Source organism: Oncorhynchus keta, chromosome 17 (genome assembly GCF_023373465.1).
Source record: "Oncorhynchus keta strain PuntledgeMale-10-30-2019 chromosome 17, Oket_V2, whole genome shotgun sequence".
In the NCBI taxonomy this organism is placed as follows: domain Eukaryota; kingdom Metazoa; phylum Chordata; class Actinopteri; order Salmoniformes; family Salmonidae; genus Oncorhynchus; species Oncorhynchus keta.
This window is the reverse complement of record NC_068437.1, coordinates 40,369,628-40,384,333: the sequence shown is the minus strand read 5'-3', so window position 1 is coordinate 40,384,333 and position 14,706 is coordinate 40,369,628. Positions and strand designations below refer to the sequence as shown.

General features: G+C 40.7%; 1 non-coding gene across 1 annotated transcript; it reads right to left on the bottom strand.

Moving 5' to 3' along the window:
- Positions 1-1,730: 1,730 nt before the first annotated feature.
- On the bottom strand, positions 1,731-1,804 carry trnap-ugg (transfer RNA proline (anticodon UGG)). The gene has a single exon. It is a non-coding gene; the product is annotated as a tRNA-Pro (tRNA).
- Positions 1,805-14,706: the final 12,902 nt, after the last annotated feature.

The window sequence follows — 14,706 nt, the reverse complement described above, 5'->3', positions numbered from 1 at the left end:
TGATAAGGTAGAGGATGTTAATCCATAACACCATTTTTTTAAGCAATATGTTGACTGATAGAAGAAAGTACTCAGTTTCTATTTCACAGACATAGATTTGTGCGGTTTGTACCTAGCACCCTTCTTTCTAAGTTGCATCATCTACCCATTCGCCATTCAGCATACTGCACAAAGCTACCCTCTCTCCTATCTGAATTCCAACAACTTCCTGCCACACGTAGCTAAGCATATTTTTTGCTCCCAAGAGAGGTTAACTGAAATCACGTCCCTTTTCTGCTACCGGAGTATGCCAGCCTACAGACGTTGAGCCCCTCTGTCAGCAGGCAAAACAGAGCTCAGTAGTAGCCAGATTAGCGTAATATAACAGGATAATGAGCAATGTATTAGCTTATGCTTTATTCTCTCTCTCCCACTCACTCACTCACTCACTCACTCACTCACTCACTCACTCACTCACTCACTCACTCACTCACCACACACATATATACACACACACACTCTGCTGACAAACAGATACAGTAGGCGTTGCCATCTGGTACCAAGTAACTGTTGGCATGAAACCTACAATGACTTCACTTGTGACTTTCTCACTCACTTCTGCGATAGGTTTGTGTTCCCCTTGTTATTCTGCACATCAATCAGGAGGCATTCATTTACAATTGACAGAATATAGTGGTCATCAACCGGAAAGAGAAACAGCGGGCTTATTCTTTTCATGATTCATTTGTTGAGACACATGGGCATCGAAACTGGTTCGAATTATAGCCAGCAACTGCCTGGAAAGGAAGGGTACGATTTTCGGGAAAGCTGAGGTTCTGGATAGGGAAGCTATCCTGACCTGTCAATGGAATTAAGCCGTTATAATGGAGTGCAGTGGAGTAAATAGGTCTTTGATGTTGGTTCCATCTGATCTGGATAGTGTACGACTGTTTAATGTTAAATAGCATTTCCATTTACTGATGTCTGTGGGCGCTCTTAGGGTTGGCCTGAGTTAGTAATGCCAAAATTAAGTAGAGGGAAGGGAAAAAGCTGCATTGCTCATTTTGTCAGACTGAAGCGAACAGTGTTCTGATAATACTGTACAGTGTAAATCCCAATGAAAGATTTAACCTTCATACAGTAATAATAAGCCTTTTGTGTGTTTGTTAGCCATCTCAGGTGTGAAATTACACCAAAGATGGTGGATAATTGAAGATAATTCATCCAGGCTGTTTACCATTGATTTTTTTTTAAATTTCCTGTCTACTTAAGGGGGTGGCTCTCCCATAGACACCAATGTGATAGCAGCTGGGTCTGGTCTACTTAGTTCATTGACTTCCATTGAAACAAAACAAATTAGGGAGTGGGATGTCTCACTTCCTCTTCCGTCTCCGATTGCACCTCTTCACCTATGATATGCCAACATTAGCTACACCATGGTGTCATGTCATTGTGGTTAGGCTTGGCTTACTCCGTTGCCCCCCAAAAATATATACTGTTTTGTCTTAGAACATTCTTGTAGTAAAGTAATATGGTTATGTCTTTTATTGTGACATTATGTTATCTCCAGTTAAAATCCTAGACTTTCTATGAAACAATATAACCATAACCCCAGATGAGGAGACCTACATACAAAAAAAGCCTGCAGACTCCCCTTCATGGAGCACCTGCCAGCACGACATTTAACATTTCTGTCATTTAGCAGATGCTCTTATCCAGAGTAACTTAGCAAGTGCATACATTTTCATACTGGTCCCCAATGGGAATTGAACCCACAACCCTGGCATTCCAAGTGCCATGCTCTACCAACTGACCCATACGGGACTAAACTATCCACACTAGCCTCCAAGCCCTCTGCGGTACCTCCTGATAACTTTCCTCATACACTCCCTATTGGCCTAACTTGTCTATTATACAGAGGGTCAGGGTTGCTAAATGGACAATATTGTGGCGGGTACATAGAGAATGATAGAATGATAGCCTCTTGTGGCCAAAAGACTGTTTTAGCATGGCATGACTATTTGAAAATAGTCAACTGGGTGGGGATTCCTATGGGTTGTAGCCATATGGTTCTGCCCATGCTGTCACAGATGCTATAATAGTAGAGATATAAGATGAGTCCTCTATCTACCAAAAGGATGAAGCTAGCTTTAGTTTACGATGCTCACACAAGGTTTTGGGACTTTCTGGTTTTATCCGTGTGGTGATTTGTTGTTGTTGAATGGAGCGATGTCTTCTCCAGTGAGCCTGTAGCAAACTAAGACTGGATTAAGCTGTCATTCAGTCCCACTGGAAGAGAGCTGAAGAGATGATTGACAAATCAAAGTGATTGTCTGGAAATCTCATTAGGCACATTGTGTGTTGTGGATACATGGACGTTTTTAATTACGAGTCTGTTTTTAGCTGCAATGGTTGCCCACAGGCATGGACTAGCTTTGGCGTCCGTCCAATATCTGTAATTAGAGCTAATGATAAAGGGTGTGTGTTTTGCCATTGAAATTAGTCAACGTGATGTTTGCTTTCACAGCAACGGATGTTGTCCTTGCCTTAGAAACCCATGTCATTGCATACTATGAAAATACTTTGGGTTTTATCTCCTGTTGATGTAAAGATAGTCTGGTTTCTCTGGGAACACTAATTGAAAAGGCTAATTAATAGTATCCTCCTAAGCTCACAGAATGAGGCCCATACGTGTAGAGTGAGGCTGTCGTTGCTGATATAAATAACACGCTCCGAAATAATCACCAGACCATCCATAGCACAATCTAATCAAATCAAATCAAATTTGATTGGTCGCATATACAGTTGAAGTCGGAAGTTTAGATACACCTGAGCCAAATACATTTAAACTCAGTTTTTCACAATTCCTGACATTTAATCCTAGTAAAAAGGCCCTGTCATAGGTCAGTTTATTTTAAGAACGTGAAATGTCAGAATAACAGTAGAGAGAATGATTTATTTCAGCCTTTATTTATTTCATCACATTCCCAGTGGATCAGAAGTTTACATACACTCAATTGGTATTTGGTAGCATTGCCTTTAAATTGTTTAACTTGGGTCATTCATTTCAGGTAGCCTTCCTCAAGCTTCCCACAATAAGTTGGGTGAATTTTGGCCCATTCCTCCTGACAGAGCTGGTGTAACTGAGTCAGGTTTGTAGGCCTATTTGCTCCCACACACTTTTTCAGTTCTGCCCACAAATTTTCTTTAGGATTGTGGTCAGGGCTTTGTGATGGCCACTCCAATACATTGACTTTGTTGTCCTTAAGCCATTTTGCCACAACTTTGGAAGTATGCTTGGGGTCATTGTCCATTTGGAAGACACATTTGCAACCAAGCTTTAAACTTCTTGACTGATGTCTTGAGATGTTGCTTCAATATTTCCGCAAAAATTTCCTTCCTCATGATGCCATCTATTTTGTGAAGTGCACCAGTCCTTCTTGCAGCAAAGCACCCCACAACATGATGCTGACACCCCCATGATTCACGGGTGGGATGGTGTTCTTCGGCTTGCAAGCCTCTCCCTTATTCCTCCAAACATAACGATGGTCATTATGGCCAAACTGTTCTATTTTTGTTTCATCAGACCAGAGGACATTTCTCCCAAAAGTTCGATATTTATCCCCATGTGCAATTGCAAACTGGAGTCTGTTTATTTTATTGCGGTTTGTAGCAGTGGCTTCTTCCTTGCTGAGCGGCCTTTCAGGTTATGTCGATATAGGACTCGTTTTACTGTGGATATAGATACTTTTGGACCTGTTTCCTCCAGCATCTTCACAAGGTTTTTTGCTGTTGTTCTGGGATTTATTTGCACTTTTCGCACCAAAGTATGTTCATCTCTAGAAGACAGAATGCATCTCCTTCCTGAGCGGTATGACAGCTGTGTGGTCCCATGGTGTTTATACATGCGTACTATTGTTTATACAGATGAACGTGGTACCTTCATGCGTTTGGAAATTGCTCCCAATGATGAACCAGACTTATGGAGGTCCACAATTAATTTTCTGAGGTCTTGGCTGATTTATTTTGATTTTCACATGTCACATTTCACATGTCAAGCAAAGAGGCACTGAGTTTGAAGGTAGGCCTTGAAATACATCCACAGGTACACCTTCAATTGCCATGACGTAATTTTCTGGAATTTTCCAAGCTGTTTAAAGGCAAAGTCAATTTAGTGTATGTAAACTTCTGACCCACTGGAATCGTGATACAGTGAATTATAAGTGAAATAATCTGTCTGTAAACAATTGTTGGAAAAATTACTTGTTTCATGCACAAAGTAGATGTCCTAACCGACTTGCCAAAACTATAGTTTGTTAACAAGAAATTTGTGGAGTGGTTGAAAATCAAGTTTTAATGACTCCAACCTATTGGGGCGGCAGAGTAGCCTAGTGGTTAGAGCATTGGACAGGTAACTCCTTACCCACAATATAGCAGGGGTGTAAGCCATAAAAAATAGAAATAAAGTCCCCACAAGCAGACTATGATCGATAATGTCAAAAGCGACACTGAAATTTAACAGGGCGGCAGGGTAGCCTAGTGGTTAGAGTGTTGGACTAGTAACCGGAAGGTTGCAAGTTTAAATCCCCAAGCTGACAAGGTACAAATCTGTCATTCTGCCCTTGAACAGGCAGTTAACCTGCTGTTCCTCGGCTGTCATTGAAAATAAGAATTTGTTCTTAACTGACTTGCCTAGTTAAATAAAGGTAAAAAAATATATATATAAAAAATACATTTTTAATTTAAAAAATCCAACTAAAACAGTACATATTTTGCAGATATTATCGCGGGTGTAGTGAAAAGCTTGTGTTCCTAGCTCGAACAGCGCAGTAATACTTAGCAAAACATAACTATACACTCAAATCCCCAAAATAAAAAAAGGATTTAATTAAGAAATATAGAAATATTTAAACAAGCAATGTCAGAGTCTGAAATATAAATATACACTGAACAAAAATATAAAATCAACATGCAACAATTTCAAAGATTTTACTGAGTTACATTTCATATAAGAAAATCAGTCAATAGAAATAAATTCATTGGTCGCTAATCTATGGACTTCATATGACTGGGAATCAGTGGTGGTAGGTGCTGTTTAAGATGAGGGATATATATTTTTTTTAATGAACATGGCCTTATTTCTATTACAGCATATTGGATGACTGTCATTCATATTCCATTCACCCAGCTCAATGTAGCATATCAATAGGTTTAGGCTACTACCTGATACTCCAATTTTCCCTGTACCCATCATGAGGTTGCTACAATCTTGGTAATGAATTAAAGTTTACAAAGTAGGTGCACAGGTGAAGAGAATTTTGAGTAATCAAGGTGACAGACAGTCATACTTGCAATACCGCATTGCACTCTCTTGCCTGCATCTAGCTGATCTTGGGTGTAATTACTAGTCCAACAGTTGCAAACGAGAGTTTCTATGGGACAAATTCAGTTATGTTTATCCCCATTTCGTTCCGTTTGCTTCCGTTTAAGAAATGTTTTAACAGAATCAGCGCAATGAATACACCACTGATCACATGCGAACACAATTCACTTTCACAGCAACCACATACAAACAGCTCATTGAATATATAATTATTTCTTGCATCTATCTTCATGCTCTCCTACTCTCACCCTTTCCCTTCGCTTGGGTACTTCAGTGCCCAACACATCAGCTGACTGTGACTAGGTGAAAAAACCTTTCTAAGCCAAACCTTCATTCATATCATAGCCACTAACCGCTACACACAGCCTACATCGTTGTCAAGTCAGAGTCAATATAGCTACAATAACTAATGCATTATTAAACCTGCTACAATCATGCAGTACAGTGTACAGTCAGTCAGCAGCAAGCGTTTTAGCAGTTTCACCGGCGGGCCCCGTGGCAATAAATTCATAAAACCAAAAGCTTACCTTGACTCCCTCTCTCCCTATCCATATTTCATGACCCAGATGCATGCATGGAAATGGGATGCTGTAGTTGAACAAACCTGGGCATAAACCCACTGGCTCCTTTAATGCTACAGTTTACAGAGGAGCTGAGCTGAGTTGTATTAATAATGCAGATATTTCCATAAGGACACACACAGGAGAGGAGCAAGCCACACTCTTTGAAAAATTAGTTCCAAAAGGGTTCTTCAGCTGTCCCCATAGAATAATCGTTATTTTGGTTCCAGGCAGAACCCTTTTTGCTAACATGTAGAACTCTTTTGGGTTCCATGTAAAACCTTCTGTGTAAAGGGTTCTTCATGGAACTCAACAGGGTTTTATCTGGAACTAAAAGGGTGCTACATGGAATCAAAACGTTTTATTAAAAGGTTTATCCTATGGGGACAAACAAAGAAGCCTTTTAGTTTTTAGACAGCATCTGTGTGGTATTTGATATTTTTTTTACAGTCTGACTGACTTCCATTCGACAGTCACCCCTCAGAACCATTCTCTTGCTTAGTTGAAGGCTGAACTTTACCCGAGTGCGTTGGTATACTTATCATTTTTATTTTGACCTTTTAATTATTTTGTTTGAGTCCCATTGCCAGGCCCATCATTTTGGCTGAAGCCCACAATCACACACTAACAGTACAATTATAGTTTCTGGGGTGCAGTGAGGTTCAGTCCCTCTGAATAGGGATGCAGAGTAGCACCCCACAGGGCATTTTCCTTAAACGTACAGTACCAGTCAAAAGTTTGGACACACCTGCTCATTCAGTGTTCATTAGGTAGTCACCAGGAATGCATTTCAATTTTAACAGGTGTGCCTTGTTAAGTTAATTTGTGGAACTTCTTTCCTTCTTAATGCGTTTCAGCCAATCAGTTGTGCTGGGACAAGGTAGGAGGGTAGACAGAAGATAGCCCTATTCAGTAAAAGACCAAGTCCATATTATGAACAGCTCAAATAAGCAACTAGAAACGACAGTCCATCATTACTTTAAGACATGAAGGTCAGTCAATCCAGAAAAGTTAAAGAACTTTGAAAGTTTCCTCAAGTTCAGTCGGAAAAACCATGAAGTGCTATGATGAAACAGGCTCTCATGTGGACCGACGAGGGAAAGGAAGACCAAGAGTTACCTCTGCTGCAGAGGATAAGTTCATTAGAGTTAACAACCTCAGAAACTGCAACCCAAATAAATGCTTCACAGAGTTCAAGTAAGAGACACATCTCAACATCAACTGTTCAGAGACTGCATGAATCATGCATTCGTGGTCGAATTGCTGCAAAGAAACCACTACTAAAGGAAACCAATAAGAGAGCACTCATTCTAAGAAAACAGAGCAGCACCCACTGAAAATGTCAATAGTGTCAACAGTGCTATCTTATCGTAGGCTGCATCAATCCCAAAGATGCACAGATCACATTCCTATTGTTTAGATGGTCGTACAGAGTATTTACACCACACAATCAGGTGTCAGTCATTCCATGGAGGTATGCGTATAAGCTTAATTTATGTCCAATTAAGATCTCAAGATAGGAGTTCCTAACTAATCAGTGACCTTAATTGATAAATAAAGTACAAGGGAGGCATGAAAATATGTAGACACTGCCCTCCATGGAATGAGTTTGACACCTGTGATTTACACCATTCAATCAAATGGCTGAGAAATATGACAAATTGGAAAAGTGACACTGCCTTTTCCCTGTCTGCATGTACCATCCATGTAATTTATTTTTATTTTTTACCTTTATTTAACTAGTCAGTTAAGAACAAATTCTTATTTTCAATGACTGCCTAGGAACAGTGGGTTAACTGCTTGTTCAGGGGCAGAATGGCAGATTTGTACCTTGTCAGCTCGAGGATTCAAACTTGCAACCTTCCGGTTACTTGTCCAACACTCTAACCACTCACCACCACTCAATAATATATAATAATATAATAATATAATCACTTCAACCAAGAAGGATCATAGAATACATTTGAGACTGACACTTTGATTGTATGTGTCAATGTCTGGGTTGTTCCATTTGTCTCTAATACCTAACACTGAAAAGTGTGAGGGTTAGATTTTGATTGAAATATCCATTCGGGATGTTTGGCCAGATAGGGTATTATAATTTGTATTCTAAATGTGAACATTGTCTTCATAGCAGTATGATTTCTATTCAGCATATTTGACCACTCTGAACAAATCCATCTAATGTAGAGATGTTAAAACAGCCCTTATACGAGTGAAATTAAAACACAATCATTTCTTACTCTCTTTAACTGTGCAGCTGTATCTCACCACGGTGCACGTATTTTATGACTTCTTATAATGAAGTGCTTATCTCCATTTGTAAGCCTGCGAGGGATGAAATTGATTTGCCACCGAGCTGCCTCAGTCACATCTGTTTGTTTTTTGTGCTCTATCGTCTCTGAACTCCATCTCATTAACAGGAGATTAAAGTGTATTAGATGGATAAGCCACTGTGCACATTTGATGCTTTTCTAATTGTTTGGCTAAGTGAAGTATCACGGGGTAATACTTTACTTGAAGGCATTAATGTAAGACTTTCATAATACCTTCATGAAACCAGTCATTTATGAGTGTTGTAGTATCAGTCAACAAAATTAATGACGAGTATTACAAATAAAAGTCCCCCCAAATAGATCTTCATCTATCCATTGTACAGTTGAAATGTCTATTTTTACTGCCACAGCACCCAACCCTCTGACACACTACTCAACAGGCTAGGAGCAGCATAATGATAGTGGTTACCAGTGGGCACAAACTTGTTAAATCAACATTGTTTCAATGTAATTTCTCATTTAAAATATATATATATTTCACCTGTCACGCCCTGACCTTAGAGAGCCTTTTTATTCTCTATTTGGTTAGGTCAGGGTGTGACTAGAGTGGGCAATCTATGTTTTCTATTTCTTTGTTGGCCTTGTATGGTTCCCAATCAGGGGCAGATGTCGATCGTTGTCTCTGATTGGGGATCATACTTAGGCAGCCTTTTCCCACCTGTAGTTAGTGGGATCTTGTTTTGGTACTGTGCTGTTTAACAATACTAAACTTTACGTTTAGTTTGTATTTTTTTGTGTTTATTGAAATAAAGAAAGATGTACGCCTACCACGCTGCGCCTTGGTCCGATCCTTCCAACAAAGCTGGTTACATCACCATTATTTAACCTGGTCGGCCAACTGCGACCTGGACAAGATAAAGCAAAGCAGTGCGACACAAACAACACCACAGAGTTACACATGGAATAAACAAAGTAAAGTCAATAATACAATAGGAAAATAAATCTATATACAGTGTGTGTAAATGAGGTGAGATTAGGGAGGTATAAGGCAATAAATAGGCCGTAGTGGAGAAGTAATTACAATTTAGCAATTAAACACGGGCGTGATAGATGTGCAGAAGATGAATATGCAAGTAGAGATACTGGGGTGCAAAGGAGAAAAAAATGACTAAATAACAATATGGGGATGAGGTAGTTGGATGGGCTATTTACAGATGGGCTGTGTACAGATGCAGTTTTTTATTTTGTATTTATTTCACCTTTATTTAACCAGGTAGGCTAGTTGAGAACAAGTTCCCATTTATAACTGCGACCTGGCCAAGATAAAGCATAGCAGTGTGAACAGACAACACAGAGTTACACATGGAGTAAACAATAAACAAGTCAATAACACAGAATAAAAAGAAAAAAAAGAGTCTATATACATTGTGTGCAAAAGGCATGAGGAGGTGGGTGAATAATTACAATTTAGCAGATTAACACGGGAGTGATAAATGATCAGATGGTCATGTGCAGGTAGAGATACTGGTGTGCAAAAGAGCAGAAAAGTAAATAAATAAAGACAGTATGGGGATGAGGTAGGTAAATTGGGTGGGCTATTTACCGATGGACTATGTACAGCTGCAGCGATCGGTTAGCTGCTCAGATAGAAGATGTTTAAAGTTGGTGAGGGAGATAAAAGTCTCCAACTTCAACGATTTTTGCAATTCGTTCCAGTCACAGACAGCAGAGAACTGGAAGGAAAGGCGGCCAAATGAGGTGTTGGCTTTAGGGATGATCAGTGAGATACACCTGCTGGAGCGCGTGCTATGGGTGGGTGTTGCCATCGTGACCAGTGAACTGAGATAAGGTGGAGCTTTACCTAGCATGGACTTGTAGATGATCTGGAGCCAGTGGGTCTGGCGACTAATATGTAACGAGGGCCAGCCGACTAGAGCATACAGGTCGCAGTGGTGGGTGGTATAAGGTGCTTTAGTAACAAACTGATGGCACTGTGATAAACTGCATCCAGTTTGCTGCGTAGGGTATTGGAAGCTATTTTGTAGATGACATCGCCGAAGTCGAGGATCGGTAGGATAGTCAGTTTTACTAGGGTAAGTTTGGCGGCGTGAGTGAAGGAGGCTTTGTTGCGAAATAGAAAGCCAATTCTAGATTTAACTTTGGATTGGAGATGTTTGATATGGGTCTGGAAGGAGAGTTTACAGTCTAACCAGACACCTAAGTATTTGTAGTTGTCCATGTAAGTCAGAGCCGTCCAGAGTAGTGATGTTGGACAGGCGGGTAGGTGCAGGTAGCGATCGGTTGAAGAGCATGCATTTAGTTTTACTTGTATTTAAGAGCAATTGGAGGCCACGGAAGGAGAGTTGTATGGCATTGAAGCCTGGCATTGAAGCCTGTTGAATCCTGTGGCACCCCCATAGAGACTGCCAGAGGTCCGGACAGCAGACCCTCCGATTTTACACACTGAACTCTATCAGAGAAGTAGTTGGTGAACCAGGCGAGGCAATCATTTGAGAAACCAAGGCTGTCGAGTCTGCCGATGAGGATGTGGTGATTGACAGAGTCGAAAGCCTTGGCCAAATCAATGAATACGGCTGCACAGTAATGGTTCTTATCGATGGCGGTTAAGATGTCGTTTAGGACTTTGAGAGTGGCTGAGGTGCACTCATGACTAGCTCTGAAACCAGATTGCATAGCAGAGAAGGTATGGTGAGATTAGAAATGGTCGGTAATCTGTTAGTCGACTTGGCTTTCGAAGACCTTAGAAAGGCAGGGTAGGATAGATATAGGTCTGTAGCAGTTTGGGTCAAGAGTGTCCCCCCCTTTGAAGAGGGGGATGACCGCAGCTGCTTTCCAATCTTTGGGAATCTCAGACGACACGAAAGAGAGCTAGTAATAGGGGTGGCAACAATTTCGGCAGATAATTTTAGAAAGAAAGGGTCCAGATTGTCTAGCCCGGCTGATTTGTAGGGGTCCAGATTTTGCAGCTCTTTCAGAACATCAGCTGAATGGATTTGGGAGAAGGAGAAATGGGGAAGGCTTGGGCGAGTTGCTGTTGGGGGTGCAGTGCTGTTGACCGGGGTAGGAGTAGCCAGGTGGAAAGCATGGCCAGCCGTAGAAAAATGCTTATTGAAATTCTCAATTATGGTGGATTTATCAGTGGTGACAGTGTTTCCTATCTTCAGTGCAGTGGGCAGCTGGGAGGAGGTGTTCTTATTCTCCATGGGCTTTACAGTGTCCCAGAACTTTTTTGAGTTAGTGTTGCAGGAAGCAAATTTCTGCTTGAAAAAGCTAGCCTTGGCTTTTCTAACTGCCTGTGTATAATGGTTTCTTGCTTCCCTGAACAGCTGTATATCACGGGGGCTGTTCGATGCTTATGCAGATCGCCATAGGATATTTTTGTGTTGGTTAAGGGCAGTCAGGTCTGGGGAGAACCAAGGGCTATATCTGTTCCTGGTTCTAAATTTCTTGAATGGGGCATGTTTATTTAAGATGGTAAGGAAGGCATTTAAAAAAATATCCAGGAATCCTCTACTGACGGGATGAGATCAATATCCTTCCAGGATACCCCTGGCCAGGTCGATTAGAAAGGCCTGCTCGCTGAAGTGTTTCAGGGAGCGTTTTACAGTGATGAGTGGAGGTCGTTTGACCGCTGACCCATTACGGATGCAGGCAATGAGGCAGTGATTGCTGAGATCTTGGTTGAAGACAGCAGAGGTGTATTTAGAGGGGAATTTGGTTAGGATGATATCTATGAGGGTGCCCGTGTTTAAGGCTTTGGGGAGGTACCTGGTAGGTTCATTGATCATTTGTGTGAGATTGAGGGCATCAAGTTTAGATTGTAGGATGGCTGGGGTTAAGCATGTTCCAGTCTAGGTCACCTAGAAGCACGAGCTCTGAAGATAGATGGGGGGCAATCAGTTCACATATGGTGTCCAGAGCACAGCTTGGGGCAGAGGGTGGTCTATAGCAGGCGGCAACGGTGAGAGACTTGTTTTTAGAGAGGTGGATTTTTAAAAGTAGAAGCTCAAATTGTTTGGGTACAGACCTGGATAGTAGGACAGAACTCTGCAGGCTATCTTTGCAGTAGATGGTATGGGCAGGCATAAGCTATACACAACGAACACAATTTCATTTTTATCGATGGCAATTTGAAGACATTGAGGTATGTGGCGAGATCCTGAGGCTCATTGTCGTGTCATTCACCCGCTATCACCTCATGTTTCAGCATGATAATGCACGGCCCCATGTCACAAGGGTCTGTACACAATTCCTGGACGCTGAAAATGTTCCAATTCTTCCATGGCTTGCATTCTCACCAGACATGTCACCCATTGAGCATGTTTGGGATGCTCTGGATTGACGTGTACGACAGTTTATTCCAGTTCCCCAGTGTTGTGGGTTTGTGTATTAAGTATGTGTGTATTTCAGGAAACGGCTTCCTGGATTCCCATAAGCAGCTGATTGGTCGGCCCCATTGCAGCCAGTGTTCCTTTGTTAGGAGAGAAAACTTCTAGGATGTCCTGTGTTGTTTGTTGAGCAGAGACAGAGTTGTTGAAAGTATTTTGTAGCTGCTACTTCTGAGGTATGTGTGTGCCAATGGGACTGTGTTTTTGATTATTGAAATTGTTCACTTTAAGTTTGTATTATTCTGTTTAATTTGTTCCCAGGGGGGAAGGTACCTTGGGTGTACTTAGGCAAGAGGCCTGCGGGCATGCATATACCTGTATGTACTCTGTCTATGCACACTAAGTCTCAAGATCATTCATCTGTGATTTAAAAATACCAATCGGGACAAGTTCTTCCACTTTAAAAGTATTTTGTAAGGCGTTCCAAGACTATGGCGCAGAGTACATAAAAGCCCTTTTACCAAATTCAGTTCGGACATTTGAAACAGTTAGCAGGATAAAGTCCAGCGAACTAAGAGTACTCAACACATTTTTGAACAATAAAAATGCACAAATAAAAAGGTAGTGTACCCAAAATGGCTTTGTAGGCTCAGTGACTGGTATTCTTTTATTTACGAGTGACTAGAGAAGGCCAGCCAACCCTGGTATACAAAGTGCAGTGGTGCGTAAGGGTTTTGCAGTTTAAAAAAATCTCAAAGTGCCATGGTGAAGAGTATCAATTGATCTCAAACACTGAGCAGAAGCATTCATATATAAAATATCCCCATGGTCTAGTAAAGGCATAAATGTAGCTGATACTAGCCTCCTGGCTTCAAAAGAAAAACAGGCCTTATTCCTAAAATAAAATCCCAATTTCAGCAAAAAATAAATTGTAAGTTGTTGAATATGCAATTTAAAAGAGGCAGTCATCAATTAAAATTCCAAGATATTTATGAGGTTACAACCTCAATCTCCTTGCCCTGACATGTAGTAATCGGTGAAAGGTTCAGAGGTCTATTTCTTGCTTTAGAAAACACCATTAGTTTAGTCAGTATTGAGGATAAGCTTCAATTGACATAAGGTATGTTGAACAGTATAAAAAGCAGTTTGCATGTTCTGGAAAGCTTTTGTAAGAGACGAGGCACAACAGTAAATAACAGTATCATCAGCAAATACAGAGCCTTGGGGCACACCATTAAAGACAGACAATTTAACAGACATAAGCCCATCAAATTGAGTGCACTGAGTTCTATCAGACAGATAATTAGCAAACCATGCAACTCTATGCTCTGAAAGACCTACACTCGACAATCTCTGCCTTAGTATAGCATGATCAACTGTATCAAAAGCCTTAGAGATCAATAAAAAGTGAGACACTGTGCTGTTTTTTTTGTCAAGGACTTCAGGGATATCATTTAAAACCTTCATGGCTGCTGTAATTATGCTATGCTTTTTCCTGAAGCCCGATTTGGTACATTGATAAAATAGAGTTAGTAAATAATCTCTTTTAGCTGTTCACTCACAAGGGTTTCAAGTATTTTCACCAGGGGTGACAGCTTTGAGATTGGCCTATAATTATTTAAAATAGTTGAATCTCCCCCTTTTAAAAGTGGTAGGACAAGTGCTGATTTCCATATTTTCGGAATCTCATTACATTCCAGGGTTAGATTGAACAGATATGTAAGTGGTTCATCTATGAAATCAGCTGCCATATCAGGACCTGCAGGCTTTCTCTGATCTAAGGATTTCACGGCTTTATGTACCATCTGCACTGAGAATGGCAAAAAGCTAAAAGTTTGACCAGCTCTCACTGGTTCATCCACACAGGGTTGTACAGAGACAGAGGGCACTGAATCAAACAGCCTACCAGATGATACAAAGTGCTCATTGAAACAATTCAGCATTTCAGTTTTGTCATATATAGCAACAGAGTTGTTTCTATGTCCTTCAAAACACATGACGGTAATTCATTAACATTAGTTACCAGACAGACTTAATAGCCTTCCAAAACTTTCTAGGGTCATTCAGGTTATCAGTGGTAACAGACATAAAATATTCAGACTTGGCCTTCCTGAGAAGAAAGGAACACTTGTTTCGTAACTGCCTAAAAATAAGCCAAT